Consider the following 12,590-nt stretch of genomic DNA (forward strand, 5'->3'; position numbering starts at 1 on the left):
GGTATTTCATTAATGACTCGAGACAATGAGATGAAAGATTGTCTTCATTCACATGTGTATTAACTGACTCTTTTATTGCTGTTGAATATGATAATGTAATCATGCGGTGGAATTGCAGTAATTTAGGGCATTTTTCAGGAAAGTTACATCATCTTATGTTATTTTTTCACTTAAACTAGCAGTCAACACATCTTTTCATATCTCCATGACTATGTTGTTAGATATATCCTTTCTCCTTTAAGTGGAAGAGTGCAATTTGAGGAGATGTAGCTGCAATTTCTAACAGGTTATGATGTCATAGGCACTGCCTCATTGGCCTTATAGTTCTAGTAGGTTGTTGGGATGGGTATTTAAGATGATTATTTGTATTTCTTTAGGAATACCCACCACCAATAAATTACCTACTTCCAAATGATTGACAAACTCAGATTAAACAACTTCACTATGCTACAGTGAACCAGATTAAACTACACCAAAAAGGTTTTATTGAATTTAGTGTGAACAATGGATTAACAACTCATTACATTCATTAATTATTCCAAACTTACAGCCTAAGACTTCGGGTGTTTCCCTGCAGCATAAATTACAACTGCCTCCACCCCTTTATATGGAAATGCTGTCCATATAATTGACTACAAAATCTGACACTGTAGTACAGAAATAGCAGTATTCTTTATTGGGTGTTTGGTATTGGTAACTCAAAAGGTAATTACACATACTTGGTTCATTGGGTAATGAAGAATTATTGGTTATATTGTTACTAAAGCTATTAGTAGGAAGAGGCACAGAATCAATTGTAATATTCATGTTAGATCAAGATGTATTATAAAAGATGAGTAAGAAATGGACAAGATATTAGATAATCAGAATCCTGCATGTAATTTCTAATGTTGTTTAATAATTAGTTAATTATTAATAGTAGCTATATCATCCGCTACATTAGGAATGATAGGGTACTCATGAAGATAAAAATACACTTCCTTAGTTACCCATCATCAGACCGAGGATGCCTGATAAGTTGGAACTTCAAAGTCATTGTCACCCTTTTTCCCTCGAAAATTAATAATTATGTACCCTATTAAAAAGTATTGAGTAATCCTTACGATTAATGTTAAATTGTTTATATATATAACCTGATATAAAAACCAACATTAATGTGTGTGTGTCTGTGTGTATGTGTGTGTGTGTAAACGGAGATGCTTCACTGTCTGGGACGTGTATTAAAAAGATATGGTCACCATAGAAAATGAAGATGGTGCAAAAGAGAGAAAGATAATAATACATGAAGAAATCGAAAATAGTCATGATATAGAGGTGCGTGAAGGAGAAAAAGTCAATGAAAAAGATAGACTGTATGAAGATGGGGTGGAGCTGATAGTATTGGCAGTGGGAAGGATAAACAAGATAGAACCAAAAAAAAAAGGCAAGAAAAAATGAAACATGAATGAATCTGTGAGGATAAAGAAGAAAGTTTGAGGAGAAAGGTGACGAGAGGGAAAAAGTAGGAGAAGCAAGATAGTATTAAGAAAGTTATAAAAATATACATGAAGAAGAAAATAAGATTATAGAAGAGTTAGGGAGCGGAGAGAAAGAAGAGAGATGGAGTTTGAGGAGACAGGTGAGAAAAAGGAGAACTAATGGAGAGTGGGAGACAGAATGAGTGAAGAGAGACAGAAGAGAATAGAATTAACAGAGAACTGGAAGAATAGGAGGAAAGAAAGAGTAAGTGATACTGAGAAGGATGTAGAGGAGAGGAAGGAGAGGTGGAAGAGGAAGGAGTGGTGGAAGAGGAAGGAGAGGTGGAAGAGGGAGCGAGAAAGACGGAGAAAACAGGATTCGTTCAGAAATGGGAGAATATGAGAAAATGAAAGAGAGAAGAGGAAGAAAAGGAGGAGTGAGAAAGATGGAAAAGAAAAGAAAGGAAAGAAACGAACGAGTAGAGAAAAGCTAGAAGAGAATATTAAGGAAGACGGACAGCGAAGATAGAAAGAGAGAAAGAAGTAGGCAACAGATTGAGACATGAAGAGTTGCTGTTTTGCTCCAAGTCGACCCAAACAGAGAAGACCTATAGTTAAAAGGGTATCAGCTGTAATCGTATCTTCCTTTATTTTTCTTCTTCTTCAATATGTTCTGTTTTTAAAACAGTAGAATTTCATTTGAGAGGGATTTGGCTATTACCTTTAGGAAATCGATCGACCATGTTGCGATTCCACTCCTTTGTCTCAGAGGAAGTTAAAAGTTTGTTGCTGTTTGTTTACTCTCCAAGTCGACCCTCATCGAAGATTCACTGGGCGTGCCTTCCTCGTCTTGGATTCCATATCATTCTTCCTTTACTCAAACAATAATGTGGTTCGAAGGAGATTTGGTTGTTATTTCTAGCAGGTGTCATCGACCGTATAGAAACCTACTTGTTGGCATATGTGCCAACAAGTAGGTTTCTATAAAGGGTAAATTTTTTGAGTAACACCTGCATGATTTTCACTAAGGAAAAAAAAACAAAACAACTCGGACTTTTTGCGTGGAATCAAGTACCCTGACCTCTTAATATGCTGTAAATCCCTTATTTTGGTTCGGAAAAGGGGGGGACATCCGAGTTTTTTTTTGGGGGGGGGGGTGAAAATCGTGCGGGTATTATTCAAAAAATTTACCGAAATAAGCATTCAGTTGTTGCTTTAATTGTTTTTGTTTAGTACTGGGTCAACTCTAATCAATTCAAAGCTGTGACCATCCTCCCACGTTTTTTTTTGTTTTTAGGGAATTTAGGGATACATTATTTAATATAACCCTTTTGAAGACGGTTGTGCTTTGAGGAAGATTGTGACTGCTATTTCCAAACCAATAGAACGGCCTCGGTGGTTCCTACGTGCACAAGATGCAGGGAAATGAATTAGGTGAGGGCGGGAGACGATGAAATATAAAAGAAACGACTGCAGGAACAGTGCGAGAAAGCAAGTTGACATGTAAGAGGTATATTTATGAGCAGAAAAGCGAACGAAGAAACAATAAAACAGCAGCAGAAACGCTGTATGTGTGTCAGTATATCATGTCGAACAGCAGTTCTTGTTGAAGTTAGGAATTTAAAACAGCAACTTACTTAAATTGCACACGTGGGTTTATAATATATGTACGAGTATCAATTATATACGATTTATATACGCACTGGGAGAAAAGATAGGCCTGGATATGAAATAGTTCGTTAAAAAAATTCCGATTTAAACAAATAATGGTTAAAAATAATTCATCGGAAATAGTAAACATTTCTTCATTGTTTAAACTTCATTAACCAGGGAACAAACTCGGTACCTGGCAATATTCTAAAATCGCTTTATTTAAAAACACAGCTGGTTCTTGTGAAATAGTTTGCAATAATAATAGAGAAAAAGAAAAATACATATTTCGTTTAATAATGATTACGAAATTAATTTATCGGAAATATTAAAACATTCTGTTTAATCATTTATAATTTGCACTTAATTACAAACTGGTTGTGTAAAACAAAAAAAAAAAAAAACTTGTGTCATCGACTTAAACTGGGAACGAACTCGGCACCTAGCAGCTAACTAAATTCGCTTCATTACAACATATGGCTGGTTATCTTTAACGCTTTCATTTATCTGATTTTTGAACTGTGAGTATTTTTTTTATTTATATTATTTTAAAATTGTTTTCGATGGTTGCTGCTGCTTGTGTTTGATACTGAAGTCGTAGTGGTCGGTCACGTTTATTTGACAATGAGCTTTAAGAATAGGAAAGAAAGAAAAAGCTACTTGAAGTAGAGAGAAAAACAATTGGGTCCGAGTAAAATGTGTTTGTGATTATAAACTTAACTATACATTTTCTCTAACATATTTTTTCTACCATATTGCGAACTTATACAATACGGATTAAACATTTCTCAGTGAAGGTATGGAATTTATTTAAATATATCTTCGTGTATTTATTTATCAAGAGATATTTGTTGGAGTTAGATGTTTACATTTAACGATTGATGGATTTTAAAACTGGTTGGGAGTACTGGAGGAGAAAGAGTTCACACATAATTGGACATTCTCAGTGGCAAGTACTTGTTACGTTTATCGTTTGCTCTTTCGTTCCCATCAAACTACTTTTCTCTTTCGTTTCTTGTATATGAAATCTCCCATTTAGATCCGCTTCAATTTCTTCGCAGCATTTTTTTTATCAACACATACAAATAAACAAACAGTTAATAAGTAGGAAGTGGTTATTTTGTGTTCGTTATAAAATGCTAGAAACACACCCACGAATAGAATGTGTGTGTGTATGTATGTACATGTTTTCACACACACACACTGGCACACGCATACTCCCGCTCAATTATACTGTGTACTGAAGCACTATATATATATATATATGTGTGTGAGCTTTTTTTTTATCTAGCAACTACAAAGTTATTTTAAAAGCAAAACACGCAGTATTAACCAGCCATTCTTTTGTAACAACTTTTCGTTTGTCTATCTCGTAAACATCTAGTGTGTTACTAAGTTGAGAACACAGATTTAGTGGTATGACGGTTTGACGTCTATTTTTAGCATACAAGGGATCCATATAGTGATCTTTCATACGTTGTATCATATGGATATTGTGATATGTGTGTGTTAAGGAATTAGTGACTCGGGGATCTAGAGTTTCGCGCCAAGATACCAAAGTCTTCAGAATTTAAAAAAAACTTTTCCTCGTTTGTAAAATCGAACTTGTGTATAATTTTACACTCAAATACACATAAATACGTGTACGTGCTCACACAATCGCACACATGCATACACGCGTACAAATACACACACACATATACGTACACACATGCACACAAATGCTCTCTTATACCTCTACATATACATAACTTCAACAGTCAGCTGTGGGACAACTTTCGATACTGCACATCAAAGTGGGGAAGGGCAATCCTTCGGTATTGGTGGACACCTTTCACCCACACGACCTTTCTTCGTGACATAAAAAGACTCGGTGAGCCAATTGGTAACGGCATACGATTTTCTTTTAGGGGATGGGGTACTTACTCGGTGCCGCCCAAAAGCATGGGCACACTGAGTAGTTACTAGGGAGGAAGGGGAACGGGTCACAGAATCTTGTGCTAGTCTATGTTGTAATTTACTGCCAGTAAGTAAATACTATAGGCTACCTGCGCATTGCTTTGTCCGTTCGGTTACATTACAGTAGAAACGGTCCTGGGGTTGCTCACCAACTTCTTACAGACTCATACCATTCCACAGATCTCACTTTAAAGGTGAAATCCATGGTTTTCGTGAGGGTTTTTGATGTGTTTTTGAACAAATCTGATAATCAAAACCGTCAGAAATCTCTCGTTCTTTAAAAATTTACACATACGTCTACTAATTTGCTGTGTGTGTGTTGAGGGGTGGGGGAGGAAATAACAATAACAACTAAGGTTAATAATAGCAGTATCCCATCGTTCAGTCTAAATATCGATTAGTTTAATTAATTATTCCCAAATTGAATGTAGCTAATTTAGTTTGAATTTAAATGAGCAGATGTCTTTTATTGAATTTCATTTTACTGTATCACTTTATGAACTTAGGAATTAGTTAATTGTGTCAGGAATTGAACATAATGTATTTGCCGGCGTTTAAGAGGCACCCCTATTTTATATGTTTATGTTATTGAAAAAACAAACTTAGTATGTGTCATCATAGACTCACTATACCAAGTTGAATCAAAAGTTTTTTCGTATTTCAAGCTGTAATTAATAGTTCAGACAAATTTCATACGAACAGCGTTTATTCATCAGAATATATCCCATCATATTCTTTTCTACTCTAGGCATAAGGCCCGAAATTTTTAGGGAGGGGGCAGTCGATTAGATCGACTCCACTACGTAACTGGTACTTAATTCATCGACCTCGAAAGGATGAAAGGCAAAGTCGACATCGACGGAATTTGAACTCAGAACATAAAGACAGACGAAATACTGCTAAGCCTTTCGCCCGGCATTCTAACGTTTTTGCCAGCTCGCCGCCTTTATATCCCATCTTATTCTATTGTTTATTGCCATCGTTGTGTCCGAACAGAAACTCAATTCCAGGTTTAGAACCATTTTCTGGTTTAATGGCAAAAAACTCCCTACATCAATTTTGACCTCACCCACATTGTTGAACCTCTGTCCGGAGCCATGGCTCGGGAAAGATTGCAATCTGATGGTGTAAGCAGGGCGAGGCAGCACTTTCCAAGTGCTGCCTCAAGTTTGCGCTTGGTCTCATTTGTAGTGTGTGCTGAGGCACCTAACACCCAACATGACCTTCTGTTCAAACCGCCCTTGTTTGACAACAGGTTCTAAAGCCCGACCGAAACGAAGTCACTGATTTCTCTTATTAGGATTACGAAAATATTCATTTTCATCCCCAGTTACAATGTGACGTCCAAAAACGGGCGTCTCGTGAATTTGTCAGCACTTGCTAGCAAATGTTCACACGTTGTTGAACATGTCATTGGTCAGTTCATGAGGAGTCTCGACAGCGTGTGTTTACCAGGCTAAGCTTATGGAGGTGTCGATTGATTGTGCTTTGTGAAGGACCAAGCTCTTTACGAGTGTTTGTGCTTGGCTGTTCAACTATTTCAACAAGACCTCGTCTTCCATAACACTATTCTCTGGCCTTGGTTTGGTTTCGAGGCTGGTGTCATACGTTTGCTGATAGTACTTGGGCCTTCCATATTAATTTCTTTTGCCACTACCCTTGCATTCAGTCCTTTTTTCCCTCAATTACAGCGTAAAATGGTTCTAATTGCAATTTCTTCACCACTCATTATCAAAGCTGCAAAATAAATAATGCTTATGTTTATATGAAAATAAAGAATAAACAATTCTGCATCAATTGGATAAGTTATATCAAATTAATGAGATAACATGGAGATACAAGTTGCTAAAAATCATCAGTGAAAATTCGAAAAAAACTTTTGACTCAACCTGGTGAGATAATTTGAAGTGGATTTTCTTAGTGGGAATGCATGATCCTGTACATATAAATACACAGATTATTGTGATGGTATACTGGAATGATACCATAAATTTATAATAAACTAGCAGTATCACCCGGCGTTGCTCGGGTTTGTAAGGGAAATAACTATATAAGCATTTTTGGAGAGTTACTTCCCTTATATAACCCGAGCAAAAATCATTAAAAATGCGGAAAAATGATGGTAATTTTTTTTTTTAATCGTAGACTCATCGTAGACGCGCGCTAATACTCAGAAGGGCTCGATATGAATGACGACTATAAGATACCCGCTTTTGGTTAAACTGCACCGCAAAATGTGGGAGTAGTTAGGAATCTAAATCGGAGGAGACGGAGTCTCACACACACAACTTCAATTTTATATATAAAGATAAACTGCGTTACGGAAGTACCATATATTATTTCAGATGGAGTGTATAGTTCATATTTTGGTCAAGAGGATTGCTATCCTGTTAATCTAAGGCTGTGATCTGGGTAACTGCGGTAGGCTGAGTGGCGTATCTCCGCACTTTTGCTGAAAATTTAACATGCCTTTGATCCTTCTAGAAGAATTGATTTAAATAATTAAAAAAAAAATGTTTCTTAAAGATAACATAAGACATTTTAGTTGTGAATTATGTATGCTGAGGAGGGAGGTATAATTGAGATGATGACCCCCACCACCACTGTCACTGCCAACACACCGTTAGCAATTTTTCACAAGTTTGTGCAATCAGACTACGATAATTTGGTCTGTTTTCAATATTCTATTATTTGTAGGGTGGCGAGCTGGCAGAAACGTTAGCATGCTGGGCGAAATGCGTAGCCGTATTTCGTCTGCCGCTACGTTCTGAGTTCAAATTCTGCCGAGGTCAACTTTGCCTTTCATCCTTTCGGGGTCGATAAATTAAGTACTAGTTACGCACTCGGATCGATGGAATCAACTTAATCCTTTTGTCCCCTCTGTGTTTAGCCTCTTGTGGGTAGTAAAGAAATAGGTATTTCGTCTGCTGCTACGTTCAGAGTTCAAATTCTGCCGAGGTCGACTTTGCCTTTCATCCTTTTGGGGTTGATTAAATAAGTACCAGTTACGCACTGGGGTCAATATAATCGACTTAATCCCTTTGTCCTTGTTTGTCTCCTTTATATTTAGCCCCCTGTGGGCAATAAAGAAATGTTTTATTATTAGTAAGGTGGTGTGCTGGCAGTATCGTTAACGCGTTGGATAAAATGCTTAGCTGCATTTCTTCCAATTTTACGTTCTGAGTTGAAATGCTGCCGGAGTCGACTTTGCCTCCCGTAATTTTGGGGTCCATAAAATAAGTGCCAGTTGAGCACTGGGATCGATGTAATCAACTTGCCCCCCACTCTATCCTACGTCACTTGGTTTCCTGTCCACGACACAGGGCAGTTTTTGTACCCATATACAAATGTACCAATTGAAAAATAAATCATAAAGCGCCTTATATGCCGGGAAATGTAGCAGGCCAAAACTGAAAGTAGTTGTTTAACCCCATTAATACATTGATACAACTTTTCATGTAAAACATTGCAATGGGGGTGGGGAGAGCTAAACTACAATACCTTATAAAAGGAGACACCCTATTGATCTCACGACTCTAGAGGTATGAAATAAAAAGAACCTGACATGATTTGAATTCAAAATTAATAAAGCAGCTACTATATGTGCCAGTTTTACTTTAGCCCTTTGGAATAAATTACAGTTTTTGCTTTTTATTTATTTTTTTTTAAGAGATCGGGGCTTTTCTTTTTCTTTTGCAGGAAATGACTAAAATAATTTGAAACAACCTAAATCTTAGATATATTTCAACCAAAATTGGCCCATGCTATGTCTTAGTCACACCACCTGACAGTCATTTTTAAGCTAAGTTTTGTTGTAGCATAGTCCATCCAAGTAGGGATGTATCTAGATATAGGTGATTTGGTTGATATCCCTTAAAGAAATTTAGCTAGTCATTGTTTACAATGAGGGCATGACTTTTGAGTTTTCACTGATGCATCTTGTGTTGAAAAGTTTCCCAGATGTATGAAACCGGATCCATATTCCATATGGACACTCACTAAAAGCCACTTATGCATGCGATTACTTTCATGCAGTTTACCTTGACCAAATCCCTTAACATGTCATTGGTTGGTTTGATTTTATTAATAGAGAATGTACCTAAAGTATTGTGCAGCAGGACTGACACTAAAATCACGTGGCAAAGTAAACTTAATCCCATGGCCACACCTGCATCAGTATGTATGTATGTATGTATGTGTATACATTTGATTTTTTAATGTCTCTACCCCCATACTTCCTTGAGTTGAATTGAGCAAACACTATATGAGAGAGGTTTTCTTTAAGTGTTAGAAATAGTTTTATAAAAAGTTTTTTTTAGCTGCTATTTCTAACGAGTTCAGTATGCGGCAAAGTAATTTATTTTACTAAGCCCTTTTATATAATGTAATAATTTGAATTCGCCTTAAATGGTCCCTTTGCATACTGAATACTTGGTGAAATTGATTAATTAATTAATTAATTTTACCCTCAATTGTTGAAATTATATATATATATATATATATATATATATATATTTGTAAAAAATGAAGTTCGAAAATGCTACTGTATTATACAATTTTTAATTTTTATATATACATTATAACATGTTTCAGTTCCTGAAATGAACTTTATCAAAAAAAGTTATATATAAAAAAAGACAGCTCATGCCGTCAAACACAAGAAATTCATTTATAATACACAACGGAGTCAGACATCTTAGAGTTCATGTATAGTTGATATATAGTTCATGTATAGTTGATATATAGTTTGAAGTATATGTTCAAAGTGTTCAATGCAGTGGCCCACGGTGGCGATACGTATTCAATACAAAAAACAGATCAAAGTGGTGGAAAGCGGTCAATACAGAAGATTGATGTTTCCGAAAGAGCGAGGAATTCATTTTTACCTTAAGCAAATGTGATGACCCATGGTGGATGTTCGCTGGGTGGTTCTAATGAGTTTTTGTGAAGTGCTCGGTTTTATAATGCTTGTTAGGTGGTCAATCCAGCGTAGCGTGACGTCATCAACGTTTTGACCAATCGTTTCGTTAGGTGGCTTTAGTCAAGTAGAACGGGACGTCATCATTATTTTGACCAATCGCTGCATTATAACTGCCTCTTGTTTGTTTCCTGTTTTGACCAGTCGCTTCGTTAGTCAAGTAGAACGGGACGTCATCATTATTTTGACCAATCGCTGCATTATAACTGCCTCTTGTTTGTTTCCTGTTTTGACCAGTCGCTTCGTTAGTCAAGCAGAACGGGACGTCATGCAGATTCTGCCCAATCACGACTTATAGCTACATTAGATCTGCCCCCTGTCTGTACTTGTTAGGTGACTATTCAAGCAGAAAAGGACGTCATCAATATTCTGACTAATGACTGTCCCCTGTTTGTATCCTGTCCATTCTAGCTGAGCTAGACGTCATCAACTTGTTGACCAATCAGAATCGGGTCTGAACCTTAGCTGTATCGTATGTATCAGGGTCAGATTTGCACGAAAGAATTTTTTTCCTTTTTTACTTAGGCATATTTCCGTCAGAGTGAGTGTCTGTTTGAAGTAGCGGCCGTGGTGGAATTTTGCTTCTCCTTTTCGGAGGACTTATCTTTTGTTTTAGTATTCCTGGCCCAGGGTGTTTAAACTTGGTCTAAATTTTTTTATGAAATATAGTTCTTTATTTTGGCGTTGTATGAAGGTTGCGTTGTCACTGAATTTATAGAGCGGGTTAGTTGTAAATTTCGGATTTACATTTCCAGCACATCTATCTATGTGTCCGCTGACCGGTATTTTGCGGTAATCAGGGTTTCTAATTTGTGATTTATGCACCGCCATCCTGTTACGTAAGCTATTTTTTGTATGGCCTATATACTGCCTATTGCAGCCTGCGCATGTTATGACATAAATTAAGTTTTCTGATGCGCAGGTGAAGTTTGTTCTAATGGTGAACTGGTGGCCTTGTTCCAGTATAAATTCTGATCCTTCTTTCAAGATGACACAGATTCCGCAGTTGGGCCTTCCACATTTTCTAACTGCTGGTTTTGTGGTTGATGTTGAGTGCAGTGTAGCTTGGGTTAAAATCCTTTTCAAGGATTTTGGATATATATATATCCACTCACATACATGCATGTGCACGTGCACATACACCTCTCTCTCTCTCTCTTTCAAATATATATCATCTGTGGCTCATATATCCAAAAAAGAAGCCAGAGTTCTATATAAATGGGAGCAGACAATGCAAGCTTTTTATAGCAGAGCGAGCAAGGATCCTTAAAAATTCATGGGACCTGGAATCTCTCTTGAACACAAGACATGAGATCTATAGTTCCTGCCCCCATTTCAAACTCTACCTGCTGCAGGCTTGGGAGTCCCTGTTTGTCGATTAGAGCTGAAAAAAGTCCTTGCAGACCAGAAACGAGTGGTGATTCACTGTTAATCCTTTGGGTCCATACGATTTGTCATCCGGACTGGTCTAAGGGAGATAACTCAATCTGTTTAAAGCTCCATCAGTGTATATTATTCTTGGTTTATAAATTAACTGACTGCAACGGTTTTCTACTTTCAGTTAGAAGAGAGATTATATGCCCTCTGTCATTAGAGTCTCACGAGTTGTCTATAAATCTAAGCGCTTTATAGATGCAAAATCATTGGTCACTCTATGATCAGACATATGTTTAACTGCATGTGTGTGTATATATATATATATATATAGTTTCTGTACATGTGGTTGCTCAAAAGACTTTGAACAGAATAAACCTAACCACACATGCCCACCCTCTCACTCACTCGAATAAATGTTAACAAAGCAATTTTGTATGTATATTTCAATTTGCCCTATCTTAGTGGGTTTACAGCCAGCTTTGCACACATATCGTTCAACTTCCTTCCATACATGTGTATCCAGGGGAAAAAAATAATAATTTTCATGTTTTGGGTCCGGTAATAAGTACAAACAAAAATAAATATTAATCCAAAATATGAACATATGATTTTAATCGTCAGAAGTTACAAAAGTAATTCAAGCACCAAGAGTTTCGTGCATGGCACTTATCAAACTTTAAGAAGTGCCCGTGTACGATACTCTCAATCCTTAAGTCACTTTGTAACTTCTGCCAATTTAAAATTTTGTTAAATGTTTGTAATATATATATATATATTATCCAAAGTGTACAGTATTATATATCCATCATGGATATGTACATTTCAAATAATATAGCCACTCTATCGACAGATATATCAGTGCATCTTTTTCCTGATTTATGGACATGTAGATGACTTACCTGTGTATGTGTGTGTAATGAATATGCATTTTACCAACAAATGTATAAAACCATTTCATATGCTAAATAATAAAAAAATACCTATAGTTTTTGTTTTATTAGCTAACCATGTGTGTTACAATGATCATAAATCTATAGGCAACCTTCTTATTGCACATTATCTCACACACAAGCAATGTGTTTCACATGTTGCTCATGCTGGTAGATGGAAACTAAAACAATAAATGGAGTGAGTGAGATGGTGAATTGCAGTGACAGGTTTTGCTCTGA

General features: G+C 36.5%; 1 protein-coding gene across 5 annotated transcripts in view; it reads left to right on the forward strand.

Annotated features, from left to right (window-relative positions):
- The first annotated feature begins 1,919 nt into the window (after nt 1–1,919).
- Nucleotides 1,920–12,590, forward strand: part of LOC115215625 (monocarboxylate transporter 12) — a 76,213-nt gene continuing 65,542 nt past the window's right edge. Inside the window, exon 1 of one of the 5 annotated variants that reach the window (XM_029784862.2) lies at nt 1,920–2,079. The gene's annotated coding sequence lies outside the window, so the exon portion shown is untranslated. The other 4 variants (XM_029784861.2, XM_029784860.2, XM_036505736.1 and 1 more) reach the window with 4 other exon arrangements.

The sequence above is a fragment of the Octopus sinensis genome, linkage group LG9 (assembly GCF_006345805.1).
Source record: "Octopus sinensis linkage group LG9, ASM634580v1, whole genome shotgun sequence".
In the NCBI taxonomy this organism is placed as follows: domain Eukaryota; kingdom Metazoa; phylum Mollusca; class Cephalopoda; order Octopoda; family Octopodidae; genus Octopus; species Octopus sinensis.